Source organism: Mesocricetus auratus, unplaced genomic scaffold (genome assembly GCF_017639785.1).
Source record: "Mesocricetus auratus isolate SY011 unplaced genomic scaffold, BCM_Maur_2.0 Super-Scaffold_6730, whole genome shotgun sequence".
NCBI classification, from domain to species: domain Eukaryota; kingdom Metazoa; phylum Chordata; class Mammalia; order Rodentia; family Cricetidae; genus Mesocricetus; species Mesocricetus auratus.
Window position 1 is genome coordinate 14,428,881 of NW_024429184.1, and position 14,788 is coordinate 14,443,668.

A 14,788-nucleotide genomic window follows, 5' to 3' on the forward strand; every position below is an offset into this window, starting at 1 on the left:
CTCAGGATCCTGAAGCTGAAGGTCTTCAGTTTGAGGCCAGCCTATACCGCATAGTAAAACCCTGCCTTAAAAGCAAATAAACAGCCAGGTGTGCTGGCACACGCCTTTAATCCCAGCACTCAGGAGGCAGAGACAAGCAGATCTCTGAGAGTTTGAGGATAAAATCTCGGACATGAGTGTTTTAATTACAAAGAAACAGGTGAATGGAATGGGGACTGATCATTCCGACAGAGGTAAGTAAGACTGTCCTAAGCCACCTGAGGCTCAGAGGGGCCTAGAATCCCCAGGCTGTAAAGTGTTAGCATCAGTGAGCAATTCTGAAAGAGTTAGAAATGAGATTGTCCTCTGAGAGTTAAACTAGAGCATCAACACAGAATCGGTTAGAGCAGGGATCGGCTAAGTCTCCTTAAAGAAGCAGAAGTTCTTAGACTGGGAAAATTTGATGAAATCGGAAGGAAGGCTCGGCAGATCCCACAGCAGAGCGGCTGAGTTCGAAGGAGGTGAAGATGGTAGCCGTGGTGATTCTGAGATGAGTATCTTCCCATTACAGAGATGGAAGCCAGATGCCTCAAAACGTTCTTTCAATGTTTTCCCCATTTTAGTCCAAACTTACCAAGCAAGCTAATTATAGTTCTAATTCTCAAACTATGGCTTTAGATCCACCTACAGGACACGAATACATGGGCCAGTGGATGTGGGTGTCCTTTCCCAGTTGAATTTCTTACTGTGACTTGGCAAGCTGACAGATGATTGGAGGAGTATTCATCCAGAGCTGGAATGCCTCGTCCTAAGACTGGAGCATTTGATTTTCTTTTCCTTTAGGAAGCTGGTATCTAGGTTATAGACAGCCACATTGGAAACTTAAACCACTAGGTACTGATGAATCACATTTCTGAGCCGCCTGGATCAAAAGCCAGAGTCTGGATCCTGTGGTGTCACAGAGCAAAGTCATTGACATAATATTCTACAGTGGAACCTTTGGGGAATCATTCCAACTGGCCTTTTCCTGGGGCCATTCAGTCCTTGTCATCATTCACACTGGTTAAAAGTTGGATTGAAAATGGGTGAATAGCCAGGCGGTGGTGGCGCACGCCTTTAATCCCAGCACTCGGGAGGCAGAGGCAGGTGGATCTCTGTGAGTTCGAGGCCAGACTGGACTGACAGCCTCAAACAATACAAAGAAACCCTGACTCAAAAAAATTGGTAACAAAAAAGAGGTACTGGTATTAAGTAAAGAAAAAAAAAGACAAAGGTATATGGAATAAAAAATTTTTGTTTACATTTAAATTCTATTTTGTGAGTCATCTCTAAAAACTTTTGGCCAAAAGCCTGGCCTCTCCACCTTACATCTACAGAGTTACAAGGAGTAGGTACAGCTGTACCCCATGACTGTAGCTCAAATGGAGGAATGATAAAGAACATACAGGACTTTTAACCTTTTTAGTTCAAGAATTGGCTGGAGTTGTTCTTTTACATAGATTTCAATTAAGGAAGCTTCACTGCAACAGACTAATCATGACCTAGGGAAAAAGGATGACTAAAAGATGCATGTATGTTCTGAATGTATGGTGTGGCCACACCAGTATGTATGAAATGTGATTATGAATGCGTGAGTGTGAACTCCTTATATGATTAAAAGGATACTTAAATCCCTTCAAAAATAGTTAAGAAGCTACCTAGATTGCTTTAAATATAGCCAAAAGGAACATCCAGCCAGTCTGTTAATGTTTTAACAGAAAAATTTAAGATGTAAATGAGGCCTTGTCAGCTAGTGAGAGCCCTGCAGGTTAGATTGGGAAAGACTACTCACAGACTTCCAATAATTTTCAAAAGTTATTTGGACACAGTATAGTTTACAATTTTTGAGTGATTTTTAGAAGTTTTTGGGAAATTTAATGGCTATGTCCCTTTTAATGGGCATCTACAAATAATCTAAGTAGTAATCCCAATTTACCTAGATAGTTAACCAAGGAGGGTAAACAAATCCTTCTACTGTTATGGTCCAGCTTCAACAGTTCAAAAAAAACCTTTTTTAGAAAATAAAAAAGGGGGAATAATGCCCCCAGTCCCCATATGACTCATCAAATAATACACTCCTCATTTAAAAATTTTATAATGTGAATGCCAGTGAGCTTCAGACAGATTCTGGCATGATGGAACTTGAGCAACCATTGCTCAGGTCAAATGGAGACATCCATGCACTAGACAGTGGAGAAGACCCTAATTTGGGGTCGAGGGCATGTTTGTGTTTTCTTGCAGGAAAAGAATAAAGCTTCGGCAGCTGTCAGACCATTTAGTGAGATGCATGGAGCAGAGAAAAACTGGACCTGAGACCATGGGAGCCTACCTAAGCCAGTCTGAGTGAGATCTCCTAAATCAGTGTTCCTGACCCTTGATGTCATCGAATCTACAGCCCAGGAAAGAAAGAAAACAGTCGGTTCGAGATTTCCAGTTTCTCAACAGACCTGCTGCATCAACCTTCTGGACCCATGAGTTTTCATTGTGAAGCCAACAGAGAAAAAAGGACCCATTTAAAACATTTGGACATTGGTATGGACTATGATGAGTGACAAAAGCCTCTTTTCAGTAATTGAACAGGACATGGTCACTTGAAATATCAGACTTGGTGGTTCCTGTATCTGGAATCATGCCTAGGCCAGTGCATTTTTCTGGAGAAATGCAAATTGTCCTAATGCGACAAAAAGGAGACTTTGACTCAAGTCGCATAATCAGCTGACGTTAAATCAACAAACTGCATCACCACAGGAACAAATTGGTACTCTGTGGATAGTGCAACAAGCCTATTGTTCATATTTTTCATAATACTACATGTGTAACATCAATGATTGTACCTAATGTATCTGTGCAAGTGCACTTTCTAAATGCTTTCCTGAGCAGATCTTGAAACGATTGTAAACTTTATCAAATTGTAAATGTAAATCACATGCGGGTTACCCTTGTAACAGAATGTAAATCACGTGCAGGTTACCCTTGTAACAGACGAAGGCTGGTAGAATGTTATGGCCCAGATCTGGTGATGGGTACGGTGATGGAGAGGCGCTATGTCAATGGGGGTCCTAAAAATGGTGGCAGTGGCAGTAGGCATTCTGGCTTTATGCTGAGCTCAAATGTGCCTTGTTCCAGAGGCAAGAGATCCGTAACCAAGTATTACTTAGCCTAGCCCATGGCAATCCCGATAGCCGTGAAGGTTGGTTACAGATGATTTAAGGTTGGGGTGTCTCCGACGACGGGCAACCTGTGGGGAAGACCCCTCCCACCTAAGACAGGGGTTCAAGGTCCCCCAAAGACGGGCAAGGGAGGGTGACCCTACTTGACCTAAGCCAGGAGTGCCTCATTTGAAAATAAAAAGGGGTGAATTGTGGGAACACCAGACCTTGAGCAGAGACCCACTTCCCCTTCTGCCTGGGAGTAGGCAGCTGTAAGACAATGTTTACTAAAAAACATGTTTACGAAAAAGAATACAATGCCCGGAGCAATAAGTTCCTGGAAAAGGCCTTCCCACGGAAACCACCCTGACCTCGACCTTGTCCAAAGACTAACCGCACCTTCAAACCCACACACATCCACCTCTGGTGTCAGAGCAGAACCAGCCATGGGAGAGGAGAGAGCAGAAGCTTCTCTGGTGGGAGCCTTTCTTAGGAAGTTCTCTTGAACCTTTTTGGAGTCTGTTTAAAGTTTTCTTTATATCGTTGAACGAGTCTCTGTGTTGTCAATCCCCGACACCCTCCGCCCGTTCTCGGCCTGTGTCCGAGACACCCAACAGAAGAAATGAACCTGCCCTCCCCCATACAATTCAGGAATCCCTCCAAAGTGAGTCAGGCCCCTCTCCTAGAGATTCCAGCATGCCCTCCCCAATGTGGTCTTCCCGTTCTCCTCTACACACACTCTGAATTCTGAACTTGGTTTCTTTGCTATGCTGTTCATCTGCGTCACAAATATCTCCCTCCCCTCCGTCCGCAGCCTTGCACACCAAATGCCATGTTCACCCGAGGCTTGGAACCGGTGGCCTCACATCTATTTCCATAATTGCTGTCCCATCCCACGAGTTCCTTACCTTCCGCCCAGTCCACTTGCTGTCAGAGTTTGCTGTGGCAGACACCATGAGCAAAGGCACATCGGGAAGGAGAGAGTTTACTTCAGCGTATGGTCTATGGTCATCACTGAGGGAAGCCAGGGCAGATGTTCAAGGCAGGAGCTGATACAGAGAGCGGCCATGGCGGGGTGCCACCTCCCACAATGTGGTAGGCCCTCCCATGGAGGGGTGCCACCTCCCACAATGTGATAGGTCCTCCTCAATCAACCAGCAATCAAAGACTGCCCCCGCTCCAGACTTGCCTACAGGTCAATCTGATGGAGACATTTTCTCAGCTTGTGTCAAGTTGAGAAAACAAAAACAAAAACAAAAGCAACAACAAAAAACCCGACCAGCATTTGCATTTTCTATCTTTCTTAAGTACTGCTGTAAGGACATAGTTCCCAAGAATTGCCAAGATAAAAGTCCCTGTTCTGTTCTGAATATTCTTCTTTTAAAGGAAAATCTTCCTGGAAAGTCAGATTCATTCAGTCTTTCATTTATTTAGTCAGTCACTTAGCAGTTATTTCCTGAATGCTCGAATGCGCCAGGAAATGAGATCTAATAGCAGAAAAGCCTGGGGGGGGGGGCTCTTCCTTCATGCAGCTTGCAGCCTGTAGGGAAGTCAGTCACCAAGAAACCATAAACTGCAGCTGTGAGAGTATCTGTCACCGCACACAGCACTGGGAGATGATGGAAGAGGCCTTCCCAGGACCAAAACCCAGAGGAGTGAGGCCAGAGGGAGTGGGGGGAGGGGAGTTGGTGAAAAAGTGTGAGCCGCACACTTCTAGTGGCCTGTGTCACCGAGCTCCCTCAGTGCCGGGACTTCTAGTGGCCTGTGTCACCGAGCTCCCTCAGTGCCGGGACTTCTAGTGGCCTGTGTCACCGAGCTCCCTCAGTGCCGGGACTTCTAGTGGCCTGTGTCACCGAGCTCCCTCAGTGCCGGGAACACATTTACAAATCTCTTTCCTCTGTTTTGTAGTCCAGGCAGACCACTCCACATACACTAACAATTCTCACGGTAGGATACAGTTTGCTGTCTTTCAGCTTTCTTAGTCAGAGTTACATTCCCATTAAACCATATAGCCGATTTGTTTCCAGCTAATGTCCTCATGTCATTCTCAAAGAGAACTTGAACATCATGTTTTAGGAATTCTTATCTACCATCTGTGAGGCACAACCATCTTTGTCTTGTTAATTGCTGTATTCCTGGTGCTGTATGGGTGCCACATGGTAGATGCTTAGTGTGTACTCACGAGAAGGAGGGAGGACATGTAGGATGGATGACTGTAGACCAGATGGATGGATTTCATTGTTTCAGAGAGAAGAACTCAAAAGCATAAAGGTTGCCTAGGTCACATTTAGGTTCCTCTGTCACTTAGGACAATGTCCTATGCAGAGTAAATAATCAGTCAGTGCCAGTGGTTGCTTTATCTTCCAGCATCCTTCCTGTTCTTGAGATAACAACTGCCTCCCCACTGCTTCTGGCTTCTCCCTCTGGACCTGTGACAGAAACTCCACATCCTCCACCCCAAGTTAGCCCTCTGACACTGGTGACACAGTGGCTAGGTTCTCTGGGGCCACTTATACACAGAACAGCATGCCAGTGTGGGCTCAAGCATTTTGAAATACTCTAAAGTACTCCTCACATACTTCAATGGAGGACACACCCATATAACCTTGTAGGGTGTTATAAACTCCCTCTGGGAGTCACTGTGCAAACAGGTTCTCTCTCTCAGTCAGGAACCCAGGCCGGAACTGACAACGATAACAATAATTACTGTTTACTTCACAGTTAATTATACTTTACCTGTTGATCCACATAACACAACTGGGATGTATGAGAGTTTCCTGGCCTATAAATGGCCAAAGGAAGAAGGGAGAAGGTCTTAAGGGTCTATGCACGCCTGTCGCAGATGCTGAGGGGAGAAGTAGTGTGAGAAAGTCTCAGTACCCTGAGAGCCAAGACCCAGGCTGACACATCTGCAGTCACCACTGGCCATTCTTGGCTGAGTGAATCACTTGGGTCCAACCTCATTATAACCAGAAACATGAAGTCCTGCATCTTCTAGGGCAAGGGGTCATGGGAGAAGGGCATGCAGCTCAGACACTGAGGGTGTACAAGGTGCCAACTCTATGCCACGGCCTGTGTACTATGTCAAAAACTATTCCCAGGACAGAAGCCAGTGTTAGCTGAACGTAAGTTTTGTTACACATGGATTTTATTGTTGTGGGATTTGCCCTAGTCTTCTCAGAATGGGTACACTTGGCTCACAAAATAAAGAGTCTACTAAAGTAAATGCATGGATTTTCTCTTAAGGGTTTCATTTTTATTGTAAATACACAAGACATTTCCAGTTATTTTTCTTGAAAACCTTCTCTTTACATTGGATTTTCAAGTGGAAGGCTTTCTCCAAACATTGATTTTGGGCTGTGTTCTCTCTCTGTCTCCCCCCCCATTTCCGCCCCTCTTCTCTGAGTGTGTGGGTCTGTGAGTGTGGGTATGTATGTTTGAGGCAATGTTGATGTTGCCCAGGTTAGCCCATCATTTGTTACATATACCAGGCTGGCATCATCAGGTGTTCTGTCTACCTCAACCTCCCCAGTGCTGGGATTATAGATGTGAACCACCATGTCTGGCCAAGCAGATTCCAGTCATTTAATAAACTGGGGACATTCACATGTGGACTTCTCCCAGAAGAAAACACAGAGTCAAGCCAGAGAAACACAGTAGGTAAAGGTGCTTGCCGCAAAGCCTGACATCCCGTTTTTGGTATCTGAAATCCACACAGTGGAAGGAGAGAAACAACTCCAGAAAGTTGTTCTCTGACCTCCACATACATGAATTTTAAAAGAAAATAAACTCATATATGAGCAAAAGATTGCATACAATTTCAGGATCCGTGAACCTACAGATAAAAACATCTAACTTCTCACATACATTGTTGGTGGCAATGAAAATTGGCACAAAGGCTTCAGAGGAAAAGTTGGCATTATCAATATTACAAGCACACACACACCCTTTGACCTCTACTTTTAAACATTATCCTGCAAATATATTTTCACATTGGCAAATGTGTTTCCCATGAAGACAACTGCTGCAACATTATTATAAAAAAAAAGATGGGAGACAAATTCACTGCCTCTCAATAGAGGACTGGTCAAGTATATTTAGTATACCCACAGACTGAATACAATGAATCATTCTTTCTTTAAAATGAAGTTTTAATTGTGTGTGTGTGTGTGTGTGTGTGTGTCCATGTAGTCCATTTGCTTGGATGTATATGTGTTTAGCGCTAACCATTTGGGATTGGGCAACCTGTCAAGAGCCTTATCCCTGCAGAAGACTGATCCTCCCTCCCTGGGCAACCACTGGCTGTACCTGTTCATTCAGGAGCTTTGTCAACTTTTCCCTGTCCAGTCCCAGTGCCCTCTTCTGACATCCGTGGGTACCAGGCACACACATACAAACATACAGGCAAAACATTCGTATACATAAAACAAAACAAAAAAGCTTTTAAAAAATAAATTGGTAGCACTAATAGCTTCCAGAAAGGAATTGGTGGACAGAATTGAAGGAAAACTCTTTAATTGTGAACTATATTCCATATGTGAAGTTGTGTATAAAATATTCACACAGATTAAAGGAAAATAACAATCAACCACTTTTGTGCCTGCCTCTTAGGTTAAGAAGTAGCATAGTGCCATCCCCAGAGCTGCCCAAGAGTCCGTCTCTCATCACCTCCCTGAGGAAGACTTTCCGAAATTTGCCTGTTCAATTCGAATGTTTTAGTACAAGTAACACACTAAAAATGCATATCTGTGTGTGTGTGTGTGTGTGTGTGTGTGTGTAGGCCAGAGGTCAATGTTGGATTCATATCTCAATTTGTCTCCACTTTATTTTTAAGATGGGGTGGGGGTTCCTTCACTGAACCTGAGGCTCTCTGATTGGCTAGACTGGCTGACCTTTGAACTCCAATGACCCTCCAGGCTGTACCTCCCAGAGATGGAACTTCAGTACTTTTTACAGGAGCACTGTGGGTATGAACCCAGGCCCTCATGCTTGTACAGCAGATTTCACATCTAAGCCTTCTTCTCAGCCCCTAAAAATTCAAATTTGAAAGCCCCCGAATTCCACGTCTCAAGATGGTGACTGAAATGTATAGAAAACATGGTGTACTAAAAATACAAACTCCATGTAAGAACCATGAATGTGGGCATCCTAAATTGTAGGAAATAGGCATCATATCATCCAGTACATACATGTATACATGATAAAATCATATGTATCCTACAAATGTGTGTATATATGATGCAGAAGAATTGTGAAGTAATAGAACTGATGTTGTTCAGGACTTAATAGACAGATTTACTGGAAGTCACTAAATCACACAAAGCAAAACTTAGCTGAGGGCACATTGCCTCCATAATACCCTCAAAATAAGCAATGTGCTAACCAGGACTGTCAGACATGGCAGAAATTTAGGATGCCAGGATGCTAATGTTTGTTCACCAACATTGACCTCCACTGAGGCTCCATCCCCATAAACAAAAGGAGTTGGCCCTGAGGTAGCAGCCATTAGGCCCATCCCCACATCAAAGAGCATACCTCCACAGGCAGCTCAAGGGGGCAGAGTCACAACCAGGGTTAAGTCCTAGTCTGCCATAAAGCCCCCAGTTCTCCTCTTGAGAAAAGCACAATTCTTCCAGGTGGCAAGATGACCCCAGGTAACAACTCTCTGAAGGAGAACAACACTGGCATCTCATTAGCTTATGAGGCCAGACTTGCAGTCTTCGGCCTCTGTTTAACTTGTTCAAAGGAGGCAGCAGCTATAGAATGCTGAAGCCTAAGGCGTAGGAAATCCTCTGTTCAAGGCTGCCTCCTCTTTGGGCTTAACCAGAGCCAGACACAAGCCATATTAAGGAATTTTTTCCTTTATTCCTCTCTAAGTATGTGGGGGTGATTTCTCACTGGGAAGGCATGTTAACTTGATAACAATACTGGCTATATATGCTAAACCTAAGTTCTGTAGTTGAAGCTTCAGAGGTTATGCCTGACGTTGCCATTTAGTATTTGTGTAAAATCAAGAGAGTCTTACTTCCTTCTTTTATTCAGTCATTCAACAAGGTGAGTGCTCGTCTATGCACTAAATGCTCTCTGGCCACAGGGGATACCATGGTAAGAAATCAAAAAAAACCCCTGCCCAAGCAGCTCACCATTCTGCTGGAGGGAAGCAGACAATACATAAGAAAGCTACATGATGGCCGGGCCGTGGTGGCGCACGCCTTTAATCCCAGCACTCGGGAGGCAGAGGCAGGCGGATCTCTGTGAGTTCGAGGCCAGGCTGGACCGACAGCCTCCAAAACAGAGAAACCCTGTCTCGTAAAACCAAAAAAAAAAAAAAAAAAGAAAGCTACATGATGAGTCTGGGGAACTCGTAGTATGTATTGGGGAACTGGAAACAAGAAACCTGTAAGCCAAATCAGGTATCTGAGTGGACCGGTCTAGGAAAGTGACATTGGAATTAAGACCTGGGGGTGGGGGGTGACTAGTTCAAACCCTGTGGCTATGGGAGTAGAAACAGATCCAGGCAGAGTGACAGAGGGAAAACAGAGGTGACAATTCTGGGACAGGAGCAGACTTGGCTTTCCCAAGGAGAAGTCAGGCCAGAGTTGCTGGAACCAATGAGGGAGACAGAGCGAGCTGAGGAGGTCAGAGAAAACTGTGACGTCAGATAAAGCCCCAGGGATTTTTAACAAAAATCCCTGCTGCTGCTGTGATGAGCATAGGCGTGGAGGGCCCGAGAAAGTTACTTCCATCATCCAGGTTAAGACAGAGAGGTTGGTTTGAGCCAGGGTAGGAGCTGGGTGGGGGTGGGAAATGGGGAGGTCTGTCAGAGTCCGAATATAGTTTGACAAGATATGCTGACCAGTTTGGAGGTGGGGCATAAGGGAAAATGCTGAGTCAAAAATGATTCTGAAGATTTGGACCTCAGCGGCTTAAAGGCAAGAATTGCCATTACCTGGCATGAGGACATCTGAAGGGGTGTGGATTTGTCAGAGGCAGGAGAATGAGAAAGGAAATAATAGGAGTCAAGTTTGGGGTAGTTTTGGTATTTACATTTATTTACTGTGTGTGTGTGTGTGTGTGTGTGTGTGTGTGTGTGTGTGTGTGTGTGTGTGTGTGTAAGTCGCCCACATGCCCAGGGCACTCACATAGATCTCAGAGGACAACTAGCAGCCATACACTCTCTCCTTCCACTATGTGGGTCCTGGGCATTGAATTCAGGTCATCATCATCAACTTGGCAGCAAATGCCTTTTCTGTTGAGTCCTCTCACTGACCCACGCTTGGGACACTTCAAGATTGTAACATCCAAATGAATGCATAAACAGAGACATTGCAAAGACAATCGGGTGTTTGGTATAAGGCTGAGGTGTGGTAATACCCATCTATAAAACTGGGATATAACACATAATACCCATGTCATAAGAATTATGGGAGAGTTAAGAGAATGCCTAGAAAGCTCTCAGGGCAGGCAAGGCCTAGAAAACAAAGATGCCTAACGTGCATTTTAGCTGTTTTTACTATAGAGTTTTGGATCTACTTGCCCTTGGACTTGGTGAGATTGTTTGTTTTCCTGCTGGTGCTTCCAGCGAATGACTTGTAAAAGAAAGCAGGAGTCTCTGGGGTCACTGCAGCGTCTTCAGAACTGGTTTCCAGGCACAGCTAACATGTGGAAGGGATTGCATGCAACTGAATTCTTCACAGGGGCGCTACACCAAGCTTCCTAAACAACCAGTGTGGAACTTGACTGACCCAGAAATTATGCACATTTTGGTGAAGGGTGGAGATGGAAAACGAGACTGTTCATGAAGGGAAAACAGAATACCAGGAAGAACCCTGGGGAAGATATTCCCAGCGAGCACCTGTGGTCTTTGTGACACAGGAGGTTGAAGAGGAATAATCCCTGGGAGCCCACTATCCTGTCTAGACTTTAATCACTGAAGATGTTATTGCAGGTCACAAATTTATCTGGCTTCTTCTAAAGTTGGTTCACAAAAGTTATGACCTGCATTGTCCTGGGATAGCAAGCTTCTTGGGGGAACTTGCTCTCTTGTATTAATTTCTTCACCATTCTTTAGCTGTTCGTGTTGGAAAGATAGACAAAAGCTGTTTTTTTTTTATTATGCAATGTAAGATCTTTGAAGCCAACAAATGTTTTAACATCACAACCTAAACCACAGGGTTCTTATTTTTATGTCTCTTTGAGTTCTAGCCATAAATCCATGAGTGTGTAATTCTCTTCTATGTCTATGACAGGCCTGGTGCTAAATAATTGTCTCCTAATAACCCTGTTGTCTGTATCTGTAGCTGAAGGAAAGGGGAGGGTGGCACAAACAACGCAAAATGTAACAAACTAGATGGCAGTGTCGGGTAAGATCACCCTAAATTGAGCCAATAAAACTAAGCTGATGACAGAAACAATGATTTGTATCCTGCTTCTGATCAATTGACTTACGTTTTAGCTTTCTATTTCTGTTCAATTGACTTGTGTTTTAGCCTTCGGCTTCCACACAAGCTGAGGTAGGAAAGGACAGGGTTCCTTTTGCATGCAGGCATCGTGGTGACCGTGGAAGCAGCTAGCAGGAAGCACTTAGACCCCAGCGTCTCTTTATTTTTAAATCTTAGAACGCAGGCCTGCCAGGAAAAGACAAGTGTTTCCGTTGCTGTTCATAGGTATCCTTATTCCATAATGTTCATCCAGTGGACCTGAAGATTCTCCAAACCATCTCTAGCTTTCAATTGGTGGTCAGTGAGATAAACATTTAAAAGTCCACTGAAGGCAATAATGCGACCTAGAATTAGTCTCCCCATACAAACTGGGAGCGAGGTTCTAAGGGCATTTGCAGAGTCCTACAGCTAGCTAGGTGGCCCTGGTCATATCAGAGTGGGGAAGAATAGGCTCTATCTAATTCTGTGCTTGTGCACAGTGCAACATACATGGTCTGGTGTAGAGTGAGCTCCCAGGGTGTGATGTATAATGACCGAGTTGCTTTTGCACTTCCCTGGACTCTGGGCAATTAAGTGCTCCTGGCTTTCCTCTCCCTTCTAGTGACCCGAGGGAAATACTGCCCATGACCCTCCATTAGCATGTTAGACTAGGTTTCTGCTGCCAGCCCTTAGGGACTGGCTTGCAATCTTTATCTCCCTAGTGTGCTGCTGAGCCCAACAGAACCTACCATAACTCTAGGTGCTAGGTCAGGGACGAGGTTGAATTTGCTGGGTTCTGTTCAGCTTTGGAACATGCAATCAGGCCCCTTGCCTTCCAGCCTCAGGTTGTGTGCTAGAGACACAGACATTGAGTCATACACAAACTTGAAAGATTATGACAACATCTAGGTATAGTGATTGGTTGTGAGAGCTCTCCAATTGAACTACCTAGTCTGTATCCTAACTCTACAAGCTACCCCGATTGTCTTCAGGTGGACACTTAACCTTTCTATCCCTGGGTTTTCCACTTGTGAATACTTCCAGAGTATCATCGTGATCACTATAGTCAATGATTTTGAACCGTGCCTGGCACAGAGCTCTCAATTATATTAACTATTGCTAGTTGCCTATTTTGACTCCTCTTTCTAGGGCCTCGAGATGACTCCATTTTCTTTCACTCTTGGTTCCAGTTGTTTTCTCTCCCCATCCCCAGGACTTTTTTATTTTGCTTCTGGCCCACATCGGTGTTGGTCCTCTAAGAGCGACATCCAGCCACCCTAACATTCGGCTGGTGTCTTTTCTACTAGAATTCAAATTCAAAACCTTCAAGATGACAGGCAAGTGACTCACATGAATCATACATAACTATTTTTATAAAGAACACCGGATCTGAAAGGAGTTGCCCGAAGCCAGGAAGCTTTAGACCTCTGTACTGCCAGTTCTTTCAAAAAGGTGGAAATTCTGCCGGGCGGTGGTGGCACATGCCTTTAATCCCAGCACTCGGGAGGCAGAGGCAGGCGGATCTCTGTGAGTTCGAGGCCAGGCTGGTCTACCAAGGGAGTTTCAGGACAGCCTCCAAAACAATACAGAGAAACCCTGTCTCGTAAAACCAAAAAAAAAATGTGGAAATCCAGATGCCAGGGAACAGAAAGTCTTCACAGAATTTTTAGCCCATGATACTGTCCGTGATGACTTATTCATGTTATTTCAGAGGTTTTAACTACCCTGGATATGATATGGTCACAGAGTTAGGCAAATCGTCTCTCATTTCTTTCCTTTGTGAGACAGAATGTCACTATGTAACCCAGCCTGGCCTGGGACTTGCTATATACTCGAACTCACAGTTTTCCTGACTTAGCGTACCAGTACTGAGATTATAGTCCTGTGCCACTATGTTGAGCTAAATATTGACTTTCCTTGTACTTCCAAAAAACCTTTAATGCACTTGCCAAAGCCATTACAACCATCCTTAAAAACTTAGAACCACCACAGGCTGAAGCTGTTCCAGTCCTGGGTCCAAAAGTGTGAAAGTCAGTGCATAATAGAAATACCTGCACATCCGTGCTTACCATGGCTCTATTAACCACAGTCAAGCTACGTGATCAGCCCACTTACCAGGCAATCACACACACACACACACACACACACACACACACACACACACACACACACATTGGAGTTTTAGGAAACCAAGAAAAACAATGAAACCGTCTTTGGGAAAAAAAATGATCGAAACTGAGGAGCATGCTGTTAAGTGAAATAAGCTATCCTGAGGAAGATACACACCCACATGTTCTCCCCTTAGAGATGGAGACGTGGAAGGAGAAGATGGACCGTTAGCAAAGGAAGAAACTCAGCAGGAGGCAGGAGACCGCACTAGAGAGTAATGGGGGTGGATATGATCAAAATAGTGTATAAAATAAAAACGAAATCCATTATTTTGCACAGTCAATATGCACAAATATAATTGTTATTATAAAAATAATAATTAAGACCCATTTTTAAGCTACTTGTAACCAATGATCAGGTAAATTTCAAAATAAATAACCTTTTTTAAAAAATTCTAAATTTTTTCGAATTCTAAATTTCTATAACTTGGTTGTTCATATCCTCAAGCTACAACTAGCCATAGGTCACGGTTTCAACGGTTCAACTGAAGAACACCCAGCCATGTTCCAAGCGATACAATACATAAACTTCAGTATGCAACTGGACAATTTCAGCGTTCAAAGCAAATGCTTAACATTCTCAGCTGATACACATACAAACTTCTCCCAAATGTGATCGTTATATTATGCACCACACATCTGCCACTCAGTCCCTAGATAGCTTCTTTCATTCAGACTCCAGTTAGAGTCTTAAGACACCATGGTGAATGGTGTGCAGCTGTCCTCAGAGCTCCCTACGTCCAGAATGCCTAGCATGGTTTCCTGTTGCTGAAGACATCTGCCAACTTGGAACCATTGGTCCGGTTGCCACAGGCTCTCAAGACACACTTACTTGCTTGCTCCCACAGCTGTCCACAGACTTCACGCCGATCACCAATCGCGAGTCCTGGAAGGAACTTCAGAGACTGCCCAATCCAACCCTTCATCTTACAAACACGGTCACTGGAACCCACAGGAGGTAGACACTTAGCCGAGGTCACTCAGCTCATTGATCCAAGGGCTCAGGACAGAATTGCCCAACTGGAGATTCGCC

The 14,788-nt window shown here is 44.3% G+C and overlaps 1 protein-coding gene across 1 annotated transcript in view; it reads right to left on the bottom strand.

The window, feature by feature from the left end:
- Positions 1 to 14,788, bottom strand: part of Frmpd1 (FERM and PDZ domain containing 1) — a 169,977-nt gene extending 155,189 nt beyond the window's left edge. The window contains exon 1 of the mRNA XM_021232300.2: positions 14,588 to 14,788. The gene's annotated coding sequence lies outside the window, so the exon portion shown is untranslated. The remainder of the gene's footprint in view (positions 1 to 14,587) is intronic.